The sequence below is a fragment of the Macrobrachium nipponense genome, chromosome 28 (genome assembly GCF_015104395.2).
Source record: "Macrobrachium nipponense isolate FS-2020 chromosome 28, ASM1510439v2, whole genome shotgun sequence".
Lineage (NCBI taxonomy): Eukaryota > Metazoa > Arthropoda > Malacostraca > Decapoda > Palaemonidae > Macrobrachium > Macrobrachium nipponense.
In genome coordinates this window covers 54,171,092-54,187,417 of record NC_087217.1, presented here as the reverse complement: position 1 = coordinate 54,187,417, position 16,326 = coordinate 54,171,092, and the positions used below count along the sequence as shown (strand labels likewise).

Sequence of the window (16,326 nt, the reverse complement as noted above, 5' to 3'; positions counted from 1 at the left end):
TTATGATTGAAGACATAGACAGTAATGTTAAGGATTCGTAGTGAGTAGTTTCGCTGATGACACAAGAATAAGTAGAGAAATTACTTGTGATGAAGATAGGAACGCTCTACAAAGAGACCTTAACAAAGTATATGATTGGGCAGAGGTAAATAGGATGTATTTAACTCTGATAAATTTGAATCAATAAATTATGGAGACAGAGAAGGAAAGCTATATGCATATAGGGGACCTAATAATGAGACAATCACAAATAAGGAAGCAGTTAAAGACCTTGGTGTGATGATGAATAGGAACATGTTATGCAATGATCAAATAGCAATTCTGTTGGCAAAATGTAAAGCAAAAATGGGAATGTTGTTACGGCACTTCAAAACAAGAAAAGCTGAACACATGATTATGCTTTATAAAACATATGTTCGTAGTCCACTTGAATATTGCAATATGATATGGTACCCACACTATCAAAAGGATATTGCACAAATAGAGAGTGTACAAAGGTCCTACAGCTAGAATAGAAGAAGTTAAGGACCTAGACTACTGAAAGACTACAATCCTTAAAATTATATAGTCTAGAAAGGAGAAGAGAACGCTACATGATAATTCAGGCATGGAAACAGATAGAAGGAATAACAGAAAATATCATGGAACTAAAAATATCAGAAAGAGCAAGCAGAGGTAGATTAATAGTGCCCAAAACTATACAGGAAAAAATAAGGAAAGCACACAGGACATTAATCCACTACGCACCAGCATCGATAATGCAGCGTCTATTCAATGCGTTGCCAGCTCATCTGAGGAATATATCAGGAGTGAGCGTAGATGTGTTTAAGAATAAGCTCGACAAATATCTAAACTGCATCCCAGACCATCCAAGATTGGAAGATGCAAAATATACCGGAAGATGTACTAGCAACTCTCTGGTAGACATTAGAGGCGCCTCACACTGAGGGACCTGGGGCAACCCGAACGAAATGTAAGGTCTGTAAGGTAGGTCTCTCTCTGTATATATATATATATATATATATATATATATATATATATATATATATATATATATATATATATATATTCACTGAAATATATTCATTGCTGACTCTCTCTCTCTCTCTCTCTCTCTCTCTCTCTCTCTTCTCTCTCTCTCTCTCTTCTCTGTATATATATATATTTTATTTATATATATATATATATATATATATATATATTATATATAATATATATATATATCTATATATATTATATATTCACTGAAATATGTGTTCATTGCTGACTCTCTCTGACAGAGAGGGAGGGTCAGCAATGAGCGCATATTTCAGTGAATATATATATATATATATATATATATATATATATATATATATATATTATATTGTGTGTGTGTGTATTTACATTAATGATTCAATGACTCTCTCTCTCTCTCTCTCTCTCTCTCTCTCTCTCTCTCTCTCTCTCTCCTCTCTCTCATATCATAATCACCACCGCCCAATGGCAGTGATCATGGCAAATGGAAAAGTGACGTGTAAGTCACCCTTTAATTGTCGTAATTGTGAGGGGATTAAGGACAAAGGGGGTTTGGGGGGTTGGGGGGGGGGTGCCGGCGTGGTTGTGGGCGCACTTGTTTGATGAGTCCCTCGAGATTAAGATTAAACACATACTGGGGGAAAGCGTTTCCCTGATGATGGACATCGGTGACCGAAGTTGCTGTGACGCCAGTTGATGGCATCATCGTCATTGGTGTAAGTTGAACATTTTCTCTGTGACTTTCTTAATATCTTGACCAGGCTCTTAATATTACAAATCTTTTTCTTGTCATAATTGATCGGAAATATCGTGGATGAATGCCAGGGATTTGACTCCGTATCTAATTGGAATTACATTTTATGTTGTTACGTCCACTCTAGAAGTTTTCTCATTAATTTGATCAGATTAGACTTTCATACGTTTAAAGAATAAATCACTCCTTACTTAGTAGGTGTGAGGGATATGGTATAGTAAGTGTACCATGACTTAAAAAAAATAGTAATATGTATATAGTATACACACACACACACACACACATATATATATTATATATATATGTGTGTGTGTGTGTGTATATAATATATATATATATATATATATATATATATATATATATATATATATTCATTTTGTATGTGAATAAATACTCACCAATTTATTTCGACGCAGTGTAAAATTCACCAGGTGTATATGGAATATATTATATCTAAATATTATTATAATATAATATATAGATAATATATATCTATATATAGTGTGTGTGTGTGGGTTTGTGTGGTGTGTGGTGGGTGTGTGTGTGGTGGTGTTTGTGTGTTCTGGCAATCAACGCAGTATTTCGTATGTAAATAAATACTCGCCAAATTATTTTGACGTAGGTGTAAAATTATTTTCCTACACGTAATCGGAAGGTCCGTCATTGTATTAAACAACTTAAAATTTCGTGAAAAATTAAATAAAAATTTCGCAGTAATATTAACTTCGGGGTTAAAACCGGATAACTTATATATATAGTCGAATGTTGGCTTTCCCCCAAGAAATAATTACAAACAACTTCTGTCTATAATCAAGTCTATAATCAACATTAATGCCACTGCTTATACGCGGTTGCCATTTGCATAAGGTAGCAAGCAATACTTTTATGTTACAGGAATGAAACCTACACCGGGTGTTATTGCCCACTCGTGTTTGCCTTGGCACTGGCAATGTTTTTAATCGACCTGCATTGTTAATGGAATCAGTAATTACCTTTGGCCACTGAAACACGAAACCGGCGATTAGAAGCTTTTTCTTTTTATTTTTTTTCGTTTTATGTTGCGAAAGTGTTAGAGGGAAGTCGTTTGTGCTTTATTTTTGGGTCCTGGCGTTGTGTGTTTGTGGGTGTGTGTGTGTGTGTGTGTTTTTTTTTTTTTTTTTTTTTTGAAGGTGTAGATTGTGTTCACGTGTGTTTATTTGTCATTTTCTGGTTTCATATTAACTGCCGTAACCTCAGAATAGGTGTTTTTCAAGGAATATTTGGTGTAGTAGAGTCGGTTGTTGTGATTTGTTATAAATACTTTTTTTGTCCATTGTATAAATGAATCATTGTTATTAAATAGTTTAAAGATATCACTAGGGTAAAAATCTGAAGTATCATGGGATTAGCCTCATACAAGCGAAAATGTTGACAGATTAACAATTTTGAATTGCGTGTATTTTAATGTATGCTGACTTCTTTTTTTTTTACATGAATTTGCTAGTGTGTAAAAGTGAAAAAAAAACATCCCATAAATAAATGATAATTATTAAATAGTTTAACGAGACCATCATGGTAAATAATCATACACCCATAAATGGTTACAGATTAGCACTTTGAAATTGCTTGCATATTAAGTATGCTTATTTTTATTTTTGTATTTTTATTATAATTTTTTTACATAAACGTTCAGGTGTATAAAAATGGGAAAATAAGCTTCCGATAATCGGCGTTTCAATTCGAGACACCTGCCTCGTCTCACAAATTACTAGATCGTAATGGCTGCAGCGTTTCTCACCACACAGGAAAAGAACTGCCAAGTGCGTGCGTGCATGCTTGCATATGTGTTTGCGTAGTATGTGTGTGTGTCTGTCAACTGAGAAACTGTCGCGTACGCGTCCTGCCCATATCCGAAACGTAATGCTCTCCGGCCTTGCCAGACGGAAGAGAATCATCAAGAAGTGTTACCAAACACAATCATTTCTGGTAACCATGAAATTTACGGTTGCCGTAACGTGTGATCGCCTGGCAAAACTGCGGATCAGATACGCCCAGTTGCTTCGCCCGGCGCTGATTCTTCTCCTCACAAAATTTCGGTTTCCGTACAGATGGCTGACGTCTAGCATTTCTCTCAGAAAATACAAGTATCGGGTGATTCATAAATAATGGGTGGTCGGGTTTATCACGCGGTTATTGTTCCGTGAGTACATTCCGAAACGGGCGCAATTTTTCTTTCTTTCTTTGGGGTTGTGGAAGAGGGAGGGAGCTTAAAATTTTACTGGGTTTGCTACGGCTTTTGATTAGAGCACACATAAATGCATCCCATTTTTCTGGCTAGTTTTTATTTTATTAAGTGTTTCTCTCATTATTTATTTATAAGAAATTTATTTATAATTTATTTCAGTGATATTCACGTTACCAAAATTATTTTTTGGTTTTCCACTCCGTTAGACTAAAGTTAGTATATTAGCTATAAATAGAGAATGAGATGAGGATGCAGGTTTCCTGCCTTTCTCCATCCAGATGAAAATTTCCCACAACCGAATAACCAATAGAGACAAATTCAATGCTTAGCAAACAGCAGAGGAGCTATATATATATATGTATATATATATATATATATATATATATATATATATATATATATAAAATCTACCGATCATTTTTACCAGATACATATGAAATTGAAATATCCACCATGCCCTTTTAACTTCTCACGATTTCTTCAAATTTCTTTGAAGTTGGAGTTCAAGGCTTTGTAGTGGCAAGAGTATCCAAAAATAAGAGCAAAGAATTTGAGAAGTTACAGGGCATTGTGGCTATTACAATTTCATATATATATATATATATATATATATATATATATATATATATATATGTGTGTGTGTGTGTGTGTGTGTGTGTGTGTGTGTGCTCTGATCTTGCTAGTCATTTGCTAAAGTAGATCCCCAGCAGGCGGTGGTTCCGGGGCAGCAGTAGAGAGACACGAGAGACCGCGAGACCGAGCAGAGAGCAGGCTTGCTATGTGCTACGGTCACACTATATCCAGGTCTCGACAGCAGCAGCAGCACCGTTGCTTCCAGGGCGGGCGGCAGCCATCACGAATTCCTGTGAATGAAGTGCCTCCGACCACGCAATGCAAAAGTCAACTTCTTAATGATAATTACTTGACATTCGGGACCCTTCCCCTCTCCCCTCTCATTCCTACCCACCCGCCTCCCCTCCCCTCCCCTCTCGTCCCCGCCTCCACATTTTGAGCTGGGGAGGAGGTAGGAAGGTTAGAGTAGGGGCCGGGTTCGTTGCCATTATGGGGTGAGGAGAACCACTACCATTAAATGGGGTCTTCATCCCGAGTGCCTCATCACTCCTTCCCTAACCATGGAATTACCATTAAGGGAAATGAATGTCGTGGATCTTGGAAATTGAGAGGAGAATTGAAAGAGAAAATAAAACTGTCGTTTTTCTTTCCTTTCCTTTTTATAGTCTTGTTTAAGCTGATTGCAGCTTAGGGTTGAGGATGTGTGTTTGTTCATATGTTTTTGAGTGCATTTCCCTTGATAGTCTTGTTTAAGCTGGTTATAGCTTAAGGTTGAGGTTGTGTGTGTGTGTATATGTTTTTTAAGGTATCTCTCTTGATAGTCATGTTCAAGCTGATTGCAGCTTAGGGTTGAGGTTGTGTGTGTATATGTTTTGAAGGTATCTCCCTTGATAGTCTTGTTTAAGCTGATTTCAGCTTAAGGTGGAGGTTGTGTGTATATATTTTTGAAGGCATTTCCCTTGATAGTCATGTTTAAGCTGATTGCAACCTAAGGTGGTCTTGTTTAAGCTAATTGCAGCTGGGGGTGGAGGTTTTCTGTGTGTATATGTTTTGAAGGCATTTCCCGCATTTTCGATTTGTTTCCTTAGGTCAATTTTCTTTTTTTACTGCAATTTTAAGCAAGAATAAATTTTTCCTCGTTTCCTTCATTACTTTCAGTCCCCAGAAATTCGTTCCTCCTCCTGTTTTTTGAAGAAATTAATGGCTTGAAAGAGGTTGGGTACTATGCCCCTTAAATGACCTTCTATGGTCAACCTCTTACGTTTGGGTATTAAGTCGTTCAAGGAGATTGGATACCATGCCTCTTAGATGGCCTTATCTGGTCAACCTCTTACGTTTGGGTATTATGTCATCACGTTATGTATGACATCTTAAGAAAAGGATACAGAATATGGTTTTGCCCCTTCAATCTTTAAAATTAGGTTTGCCTAGATTTTTAGTTTGACTTGTAAGGTTTCCAAGTGTGATTTAGCTCCCTCCATCAGTCGCTACGATTGGGGTATATCTAGATTTCAAGTATGACTACAGATGTTGAGAAGTGAGGTTGTGCTCTATCATTCTGTATAATTTGGTTTACATATGTACATATATAATATATGATTCCGCTCGATCAGACTTTTAAATTTGGTTTTCTTAGATATATAACGGTATTCCCAAAGTTGCAAGGTGCCAATTTTTCCTATTGTCCCTTATGATTATTCCATCGTGATTTTCAAGCATGACTTCTGGACTCTAGAAGCATGATTTCACCTACATCTAAAATCTAGAAGTATGATTTCACCTACATCTAAAATCTAGAAGTGTGATTTCACCTACGTCTAAAATCTAGAAGTGTGATTATCACTTGCACCTAAAATCTAGAAGTATGATTGCACCTACATCTAAAATCTAGAAGTATGATTGCACCTACGTCTAAAATCTAGGAGTATGATTTCACCTACATCCAAAATCTAGAAGTGTGATTTCACCTTACGTCTAAAATCTAGAAATGTGATTTCACTTACACCTAAAATCTAGAAGTATAATTTCACCTACATATAAAATCTAGAAGTATAATTTCATCTACATCTAAAATCTAAAGTATGATTTCACCTTATCAGTCTCATAAAAGACTTCCTCTCGATCTGAAGAGCAACTCCAAAGGAGAAATTGCCGGCAGATTATGTCACTGCGTGTCAAGTTTGCAAACAATACAAAGAAATGCCCATTACCTGCAGGTGTATTACCTTCGAGGCAAATGGAGTCGTTTCTTGCACGAAGACCCGGCTGTCTTTCTGGGAACTTATTGGCGAGTCCACTGCCAAATTATGTTTGTAATTGTGAAGATGTTGTGAATCATTTTTGCATTCATTTCCACTGTAGTTACTGTTAATAATTTGTGTGTGAGTTTTTTAATTTTTTTATTTTTATAAAACTTTGCAATAATTTGATACCATTATTTTTTTATGCGGGTTTGCATATATCATACATAAGTCATATACATCTGATTTATACAATTGCACGGTAAAATGTAGATATTTCAGTGATTAAAAATAATGGTGTCCTTTAAAAATGAATATAAAAATAATTTCCTTTGGAACATTATTTAAACGGTGATTATAGTATTCAAATATATTTTCAGGTCACTACGATTAAATCCAATCTAGATAGTTTTTGTTGTTAATGATAATTTAAATAAAATTCAATGCAGTCTTAATTTATTTTGGTATTCACTAGCAGCTGATTTTCCCAGATTGAACTGGAATTTTCCTTTTTCCAAAGAAAATCCCCTTCCATTGAAAGTAAACCCCAAAAGGCAGGGTAATGAAAGCAGTCGATTCATAAATAGGTATTTGCGAGTAAATATAACGGATGATAGCAAGATGAGAGAAGAAGAAAGTTAAAGAATAAGTGAAGCAAGTGAAGAAAGACAGCATGGTGTGTGTGCAAAATAGTGGTGAAAGAGACTTTATTTGCACGCGCAATCCAAAATGGGAATGTATGAAGGGATTGTTGAGCCAACTCTCCATTATCGAAGTTAGGCGTTGAATGGTAATGAAAGAGGGTTTGAATCGTAAGAGGAATTGCTGAGGGTGAAAATGTGGAGATACATTGAAGTGGTGAGACGGTTACTTTAGGCGAAAGGAGGAATGAGTATTATGAGGTGGTTTGGTCATTATATAGAATGGACGATGATAGGTTAGTGAAAAGAATGTAAAATTCATTGGTATAAGGGTTGGGATGATGACGCAAAAGAATTATTGTAAAAGATAGGCTGCAGTTCCAACTTACGAGAGTTGGTTCAAGGTCACGGCAAATTGCGTGTGTGTATTGGGTGTTTCGATGTGATGCTGGTGAGTCTTCTGCGTTTAGAGACAACGATAAATCCTACAGCAGAAAACTTCCACACTACCAGCAAAGATATGTCCTCAGCAACTAATGATTTTCTGATAAATGCAATATTTCTTATTAGGTTTTCCGTTACATTTTGCCCTGCTAGGATATATATTTTAATTTCTACCACTTTGTATCAGTCGTCTGAAGGTGGCGTTTGATATTATATATATATTATAAATATATATATAATATATAATATATATATATATATATATATATAATATGTATATATATACATGCCACACACACACGCACACACACACACACACACACACATATATATATATATATATATATATATATATATATATATATATATATATATAAGGATCACACTATCCCAAAAAGAGTTATCCGGCATTCTTAAGCTGGGATATGTCTTGTTCACTTAGACTCTGTCTCCAGGGAAGTTAAAAATGATGAGTCTGTACATTCCCCTTTTACACACACACACACACACACACACACATATATATATATATATATATATATATATATATATATGTATATGTGTGTGTGATCATATATATATATATATATATATATATATATATGTGTGTGTGTGTGTGTGTGTGTGTGTGTGTGTGTGTGGGTGGGTGGGTGTCTACTATATATGCTTGTGTGCATGTGCGCGTGCATACATGAATGTACGTGCATATCCTTTTTTATATAATGATGATGGTAGCAGATAGGCGAGATGGCAGCATCCAAGTAACCCGGATGTAGGAACCCTCCTCTTCCATGTTATCTCCTTATCACGAATGACTTCGGAATGAAATCGAGTACACATCTTTGTTTGTTCTTTCTTTCTATCTTTTTTTTTGCTAAGGATGGGAAGTAACGGGTTTGTTTTTATTTTCGTGTGAATATAAAGGATTTGCGAATCAAACGGAATAGAAGCTTCTTTTCGTGTTTATCTCTTTCCTCATCGACGCGTAGTTCGTCCTGTTTATCCGTCATTGTCTCGTGGTTAGCGTGTCTTTATCTGTTCTACTCATTTCCGCCTATTTACTTTCTTTTGTATCTGCTACTGTTTACTGTCATTATGTTTTCTTACTTTTTTTATCGTCTGGTTTATTTATTTTCTTCGTAGAATTTACGATGATGCTACTTACTAGACTTTTTATTTATTTATTTATTTACTACACCTTTTTTATTTCTTTTTATTCTCTCACCAGTTTCATTCTATTTTAATTTTATTCGATCCCTTTCCCTTCATTATTATTCCTACTTTTCATAATTAGCATTATTATTATTTTTTTTCCGTACTTTTGTATTTTTCTCCCCGCCCAACTTCCTCCATTCCATTTCACCCTTTTTCATTTTTTCGTGTTTTCGCCATCTATACCATCTCCCCTGCCCTTCTCCTCTTTTCCTGATATATATATATATATATATATATATATATATATATATATATATATATCTATATATATATAGAGAGAGAGAGAGAGAGAGAGAGAGAGAGAGAGAGAGAGAGAGAGAGAGAGAGAGAGAGAGAGAGAGACTTCCTAATCCATTAGCAGAAGATCTCCCGTGGTTTTGGAAGGCGTATCTGAAATGTCACAGTAATAACAACAGTCAATCAATGAATTTTTTCTTTTATTTTTTTCCCCCATTTACGGGACGTGACGTTCCAAACCTATATGTATATATTTCAATGGGGCTGGGTCTCCGCGTGCCAGTTTACGAGACGTGACGGTCAAGTTCCTTATTTGTGGTACAGGTTCAATAATGTATTTGTCAGAGGAGTGTGTGTGTTGCTGAGTGACGTGGGGTGTCGAAAATAAGTAAAATTTTGGGGGTCCTGTCTGTCTGTGGTGATATTTTAATCCATTGTCCGAAAATAAAAGAATTGGTCTGTCAGGTATCACCACTATAGTTAATGTTGGTGTGTTTACTGTTTTTGTTATTTGGCTTGTTTTTTGTTCATGTCGTTGTTTATTTGCAATGCCGTTTGTTTGAAGGAAGGATCTTGTAAGTCAAGTATATTATTTAATAACCTTTCAAAAATTTCTCGTTGTATGTAATGTTTTCTGTTTACGTAATTTGAGGAATTTTCTCATTACTACAACTTACCGTTTGCCTCCGAATAAGAAAATATTTCAGGCATTTAAAAATGAAGCGATGGTTAGCCTTAGCTCTCTCTCTCTCTCTCTCTCTCTCTCTCTCTCTCTCTCTCTCCTCTCTCTCTCTCTCTTATTTTTCCAGGTTTGAAGATAATGTTGCATAATATTGATTCATTATGAAGGAATCTCGCAAGCGGAAGAAATATGTAAAAAAAAACCAAACGATTTCAAATATAAAGATCCCTAAGGAATCTCTCTCTCTCTCTCTCTCTCTCTCTCTCTCTCTCTCTCTCTCTCTCTCTCTCTCTCTCTCTCTCTCTCTCTCTCTCTCTCATATTTCCTCTTTTATTAATGATGGAATCTCATAAATTTCACGAATACGTAAAAACCGAATTTAAATATAAATTCTTCCGAGGGAAACCTAAACTCTCTCTCTCTCTCTCTCTCTCTCTCTCTCTCTCTCTCTCTCTCTCTCTCTCTCTCTCTCTCTCGTGTTTGCAAGGAATTTTTCATGGTAGGCGTGGCGGTCGTTGTCACACAACCTTGTCATTAACGTGTCAACAAATCGCAAGAAAGAAAAAAAAATAATGATGTCTCCGTCACCGAAATATATTCGTTTCAAAGTTTATTTCAGTTTAGTTTTTTTCCTCGTAGGCTATTTCCCCTCTTACGGGAAATGGCTTGATGGCTTGGTTTTTATGGATGCTTGTGGGAGTTGGCTTGGAATAGCTCTCTCTCTCTCTCTCTCTCCTCTCTCTCTCTCTCTGTATATATATATATATATATATATATATATATATATATATATATATATATATATAAGTATATATAAGTATATGTCTGTGTGCGTGTTCATAATATTAAATATATATAGTATATCACAATATTTGCTCTCAAAAAACCCCAGGGTTCCTTCAAATCAAACACCTGAGAAGTCCTTGTCACATTCCCTTATCAATATCAAGTTATGTTTATTACAAACCTTAAGTTATTATCTAAATCCTCATCGTTGTTAAATGTACATGAATAATATGTAGGTGTGTGTTTGTTTGTGTATTATGTTGATTTCTTGCAATACCTCCAATCAGTTCTGCATCAAAGCACATTTTTGTTTACTAGATGGTAAAGTCACCTTTTTAAATTTTTTTTCAGTGCATTATTTTGCTAATACTGAATGGGTTTATATATATTATATATATATATATATATATATACTATATATATCCTATTATGTATATGTATAATGTGTGTATAGGTAGTTCTTTTTGCATCCTTCATTTTCAACCGACTTATTTTGTAATTTTCTTTCTTCAGGAACGAACCACATCTTTATATTGACCTGGCTAGTCACGCTGTTATTACTGAATCTTCGTTCCTTGCTATTCTTCACAGGTAAGTGACAATCAACTGTTCCATCTTCCCTTCGTGTGGTTCCAGTGTTAACACTCAACTCCAGTGAATGAAGTTAACCCCAGACACCTCTTGCTACTTTTATGCTTTGCCTTTATTGACATTCTCTTTCATTTCATTCTACTTATTTTTCTCATTTTATCTTTTACGTCTTCCCCTTCAGTAATTTTATCAGCGAGCCATCCTAACCAACGTCCATCTGCTTCAATCAGTCATTGTCAGCGGTTTATAGTTTAAAAATCATATAAAGATTTTTTGTCATTTTTGCAATTTTCAAGCATTGTGTATATGTATGTATGAATGTGTACTTTGTATATACATATATATATATTATGTATCTAAATATCTGTTTGTATGCTGATAAATGACAGCTAGTTAGATACGGACCATTACGAGTATAACTGAATAGGTGACTGTCATTTTGTATTCACACAAAAAATTAAGATAAAGAATTATATATACGGCCCTTCCAACACAGACCTCTATAATCCAGTGTGTAACCATAATTCAACTCGACAATACCTCCAACCCCCCCCCCCCCCCCCGGCCAGTAAAAAGCTATCACCATCACCACATCATCATCATCCTCATCATCGTCATCGTCATCGTCGGAGCTGCCGTCATCAAGTTTGACGTCAACTCATCCGTTGAATGAGCATCGTAAATGCGCAGCATATGTAGTCAAATCCGGGCATGTGACAGATGCCCGTCCTTCTGGAAACTGATCCCCTGTCCCGTTCCCATTTTTTATTTTTATTTATTTTTTTATTATCTGTTTTATTTCTCTCTCTTTTCTTTGCCCAGATATTGAAATATAATGAACGACGCGACTAATATACATTGATCGTGCAATTGCACGTTGCATTTTTCTAATGGCGTTTGGTAATTCATAGAGTATGTTGGAACGAAGGGAGGATTCCTTAAAACGGGGTTGAAAAGGCACACGCCGATGACTTTTAAATAGGCTTACAAATTTCGTTCCCCCCGAGCCTCATTAGATACACTATTTTACATGCTTGATGGGGCGGTGGTGAAGCTGTGGTGGGAAAGAGAGAAGAAGAAGAAGAAGAAAAAGAAGAATTTGAGAGCAATGGTTTGGAACTTTGTCAGACCAGATGTTATCTAGAATCATACATGGAAAAGCCAGTCAGATAGCAGTTTTCGTAGTAATATGAAATGTATGCCAGTTGTTTCATCGGAATATTAAGCGTATTTCTGTTTTTTAAAAGAAATATTAAAATAGCTTCACATTTATTATATCTGTTAAGTCAGCCATATACTTCATATATTTATTGAACAGCTATTCAGTTCATATTTCTGTTAAAACAGCTACTCAGTTCATATTTCTATTGAAATAGTTATGATCTTAATGTTTCTTAATATTTCCATTAACACAGCTATACATTTCATATTTCTTTTAAAACTACTTTACTAATGAAACAGCTATACATTTTAATATTTCTACAAATGCAAAATGTTAGGCTTTTGTAATAGAAATAATGAAAATTTTGATGTGTAATAGAAATAAATGTATAGTTTTTTCAGCAGAAATGTTAAATGTGTAACTTTTTTAATAGAAACTTTAAGTGTATGGCTGTTTTAACAGAATAGAAATATGAACTGAATATATAGCTGTTTTCCTATAAATAACTATTTTAACAGAAATATGAATTGAATAGCTGTTTAATAGAAATATGAAGTATATAGCCGACTTAATAGATATAGTAAATATGAAGCTATTTTAATAGAAATATCAAGTGCAAAGCTCTTTTAATAGAAGTATTGAGTGAATATTTGTTTTAATAGAAATGTAAAATGTATTGCTGTTTTAATAAAATAAATGTATAACTATTTTAATACAAATTAAATATATAACTATTTTAATACATATTAAATATATAACTGTTGTAATAGAAACATTAATCGAGAATATGCTTCTCTCGCTCTCTCTCTCTCTCTGAAACATGCCAAAGCTTCATCATACTTAAAGGGTTTCTTCCATTTATTTATGTAACTTTTCAAGTTAATAAAAAAAACGTTTCGATTTTTATGATTGATGTCTCTAAGTTGTCTAAAAACGACCATATACCCTTTTGATTGTCTATGACATTACTCTTAAAGCAGTAAATGTTTGTATCAGTTGCACAGCCTCCGTGATTCACCAGTATCTCATAACACACCTCTGAGGTAGAAAAAGTAAGTATATCTTAGTTTTACCAGACCACTGAGCTGATTAACAGCTCTCCGATAAGGGTTGGACCGAAGGATCAGATTTTTTTACGTGGCTAGGAACCAATTGGTTACCTTCAGTTGCGTGATCGGTATGGTCTTGGCCTGCCACCTTGGTGGTCGCGAGTTCAATCCTCGGGCAATCCACTGAGGGGTTAGAGATGTGTATTTCTGATTATAGCAGTTCACTCTCGACGTGGTTCGGAAGTCACGTAAAACCGTTCGTCCCGTTGCTGAATAACCACTGGTTCCATGCAACGTAAAAACACCACACAAACAAAGCAATTGATTACTTAGCAACGGGACCTACAGCTTTGTGTGGGATCCGAACCACATCGAGAAATGAATTTCTATCACCAGGAACAAATTCCTCTGATTTCGCGTTGCCAGAGTGGGGAATCGAACAAGGACCCTGAGATCGGTAGTCGAGCACGTTAACCGACTCGTCCAACGAGGAACTAACCTGCAGTAGAATGGGTCATCCTTCGCTTATCGTAAACGGCATTTCTGTGCCATCGCGTGATAGCGACAAGTCTCCGACCGGACGACGTCGTGTGTAATTTTAGCTCGAATTTGTTTTTGCCTTCGTTTTTGTTGGTTTATGATGTCTCGTGATTGATGGGTTTCGCTTCCTAGTTGGAGATGGCGAGATACCGTCTCATTGTGTCAGACGTTTGATGTCAGTCATCACTTCGCTATCTGTCGCTTTATCTGCTTCAAGTTAAGGGAAGGGTGTTTGCTATGTTGGTATCCGGTTTTTACCTCTCTCTCTCTCTCTCTCTCTCTCTCTCTCTCTCTCTCTCTCTCCTTGGAGTTCTCCGTGTGATTTGAAGAATTCATTATATATGTATACATACATACACACACACATATATATATATATATATATATATATGTGTGTGTGTGTGTGTACGTACGTATGTATGTATGTATGTATGTATGTATGTATACTATATATGTATGTATGTATACATGTAGATATTATATATGTATGTGTGTTTGTGGGTTTTTAATAATAATTTAGAAGCTCTCTCTCTCTCTCTCTCTCTCTCTCTCTCTCTCTCTCTCTCTCTCTCTCTCTCTCTCTGATGAAACAACGTAGCTATGTGAGAAAAAATAAAGCGTCCATTTTCTGTTTCTGTTCCACTTTCTCTCTGTCTCTGTCTCTCTCTCTCCCTCCCAAAGATGGAACGTAGCTAGGCGAAAAAAAATAAAGCGTCCATTTTCTGTTCCTCTCTCTCTCTCTCTCTCTCTCTCTCTCTCTCTCCATGTTTTATGCTCGATGTCTTCCCAAGCGACACTTGTCTCAGAGGGAAAGCTTTTCGGACGCAAGAAGCGTGATGTATGAGAGAGAGAGAGAGAGAGAGAGAGAGAGAGAGAGAGAGAGAGAGAGAGAGAGGACGGTCTTGGGGCTTTCCCCTTTTTCCCAGAATCTTGCGAACGCCGAAGGTTTCCCTCGACGGCGTCTGAGCGAGGGGAGATGAGATGATAGTGCCGGTGGCGTGAACGATGCTTTCTGCCGCCGAATGATACGCCCCGCTCTCCGAGGGGATGAAAAATGTCATGTGAATTATGTAGCATTTCACTGTAAGCAACACGGATTTAATACCCCAATTAGTATGCAAAATATTTAAAGTGATTAATAGGGCGGTGTTGGGGTGTGGAGGGGATTAGAGGGGTTGGGGTGGGGTAGGGGGGGGGCAGATATTGGTGGAGATTCCCCCGGTCTGTATCAGAAAGCGATGGAGGAGGAACGCGCCACGAATAGAATGGGAAGTTAAATTGGGTTTTATGATGTATGAAATCACAGTTCAACCAGACATGAGGATTTACAGGAAGAAGGAGAGGAGGAGGAGGAGGAAAGGGGAGGAGGGAGGAGGGGGTTATGGGGAGGAAGAGATATAATGGGGATGGAGTTCATGATGTGAAACCGAGAAGGACGGGAAAAGGCATATTAATAAGCAGATAAAAGAAAGGCAAGAGCTGGATGCAATAGAGGGGAGAAGAAAGTTAGGTTATTGTTATGGATGTTGTTTTTGTTATTGCTCTTGTTTTGTTGTAGTTGTTGTGAGAATGCCACAACAACTACCTGAAAATTGAAACTAAGAGGACATGTGAGTTTTTAGTAAGACTGTTATTTGTTGTATATTTCATTCAGCAACATCAAAATTATAATGATGTATATGAATTAAAAACATAGATGTTTTTTATTAGCATTTTTACTCACCGTGTATTATTGCGTTCATGTCGACTTAATTTGATATAAGCTTTTGTTTGAGTTATGAGGGCATTTTTTTTAAAGACAGCTTTGTTTGCAATTAAAGCTGTTTCCTCATTAATTTTTTCCATTTTGCTTTACTTTCTTCAGTTTTTAACGACAAGTTGTAAACTTTAAAAACACTGGTAAATTTATTTTAGTTCCTTAGAATGGATTAACCTGTTCACTACAGCATCACCAATGAGTATTTCAGGATTTACAAATGGTGATTGTTCAGAAAGTGCGGTGCCGTTAAAGACCTCTCTCTCTCTCTCTCTCTCTCTCTCTCTCTCTCTCTCTCTCTCTCTCTCTCTCTCCGTGGGTTACTTCTTTACATACAAAATATGTGACACATGGAATAAACTGCCAACAGAAGTCGCAAACAGCAACAGTGTGGAAGTTTAAAAGAAAGCTAGAC

General features: G+C 36.0%; 1 protein-coding gene across 3 annotated transcripts in view; it reads left to right on the top strand.

Moving 5' to 3' along the window:
* The window catches only part of LOC135201746 (PHD finger protein 19-like), a 593,548-nt gene that overhangs the window by 244,065 nt on the left and 333,157 nt on the right, over positions 1-16,326 (top strand). For 2 of the 3 annotated variants that reach the window (XM_064230959.1, XM_064230958.1), the window contains exon 3: positions 11,327-11,404. The gene's annotated coding sequence lies outside the window, so the exon portion shown is untranslated. Of the gene's footprint in view, positions 1-11,326; positions 11,405-16,326 lie in introns of those variants that run through there. The other variant, XM_064230965.1, reaches the window with a different exon arrangement.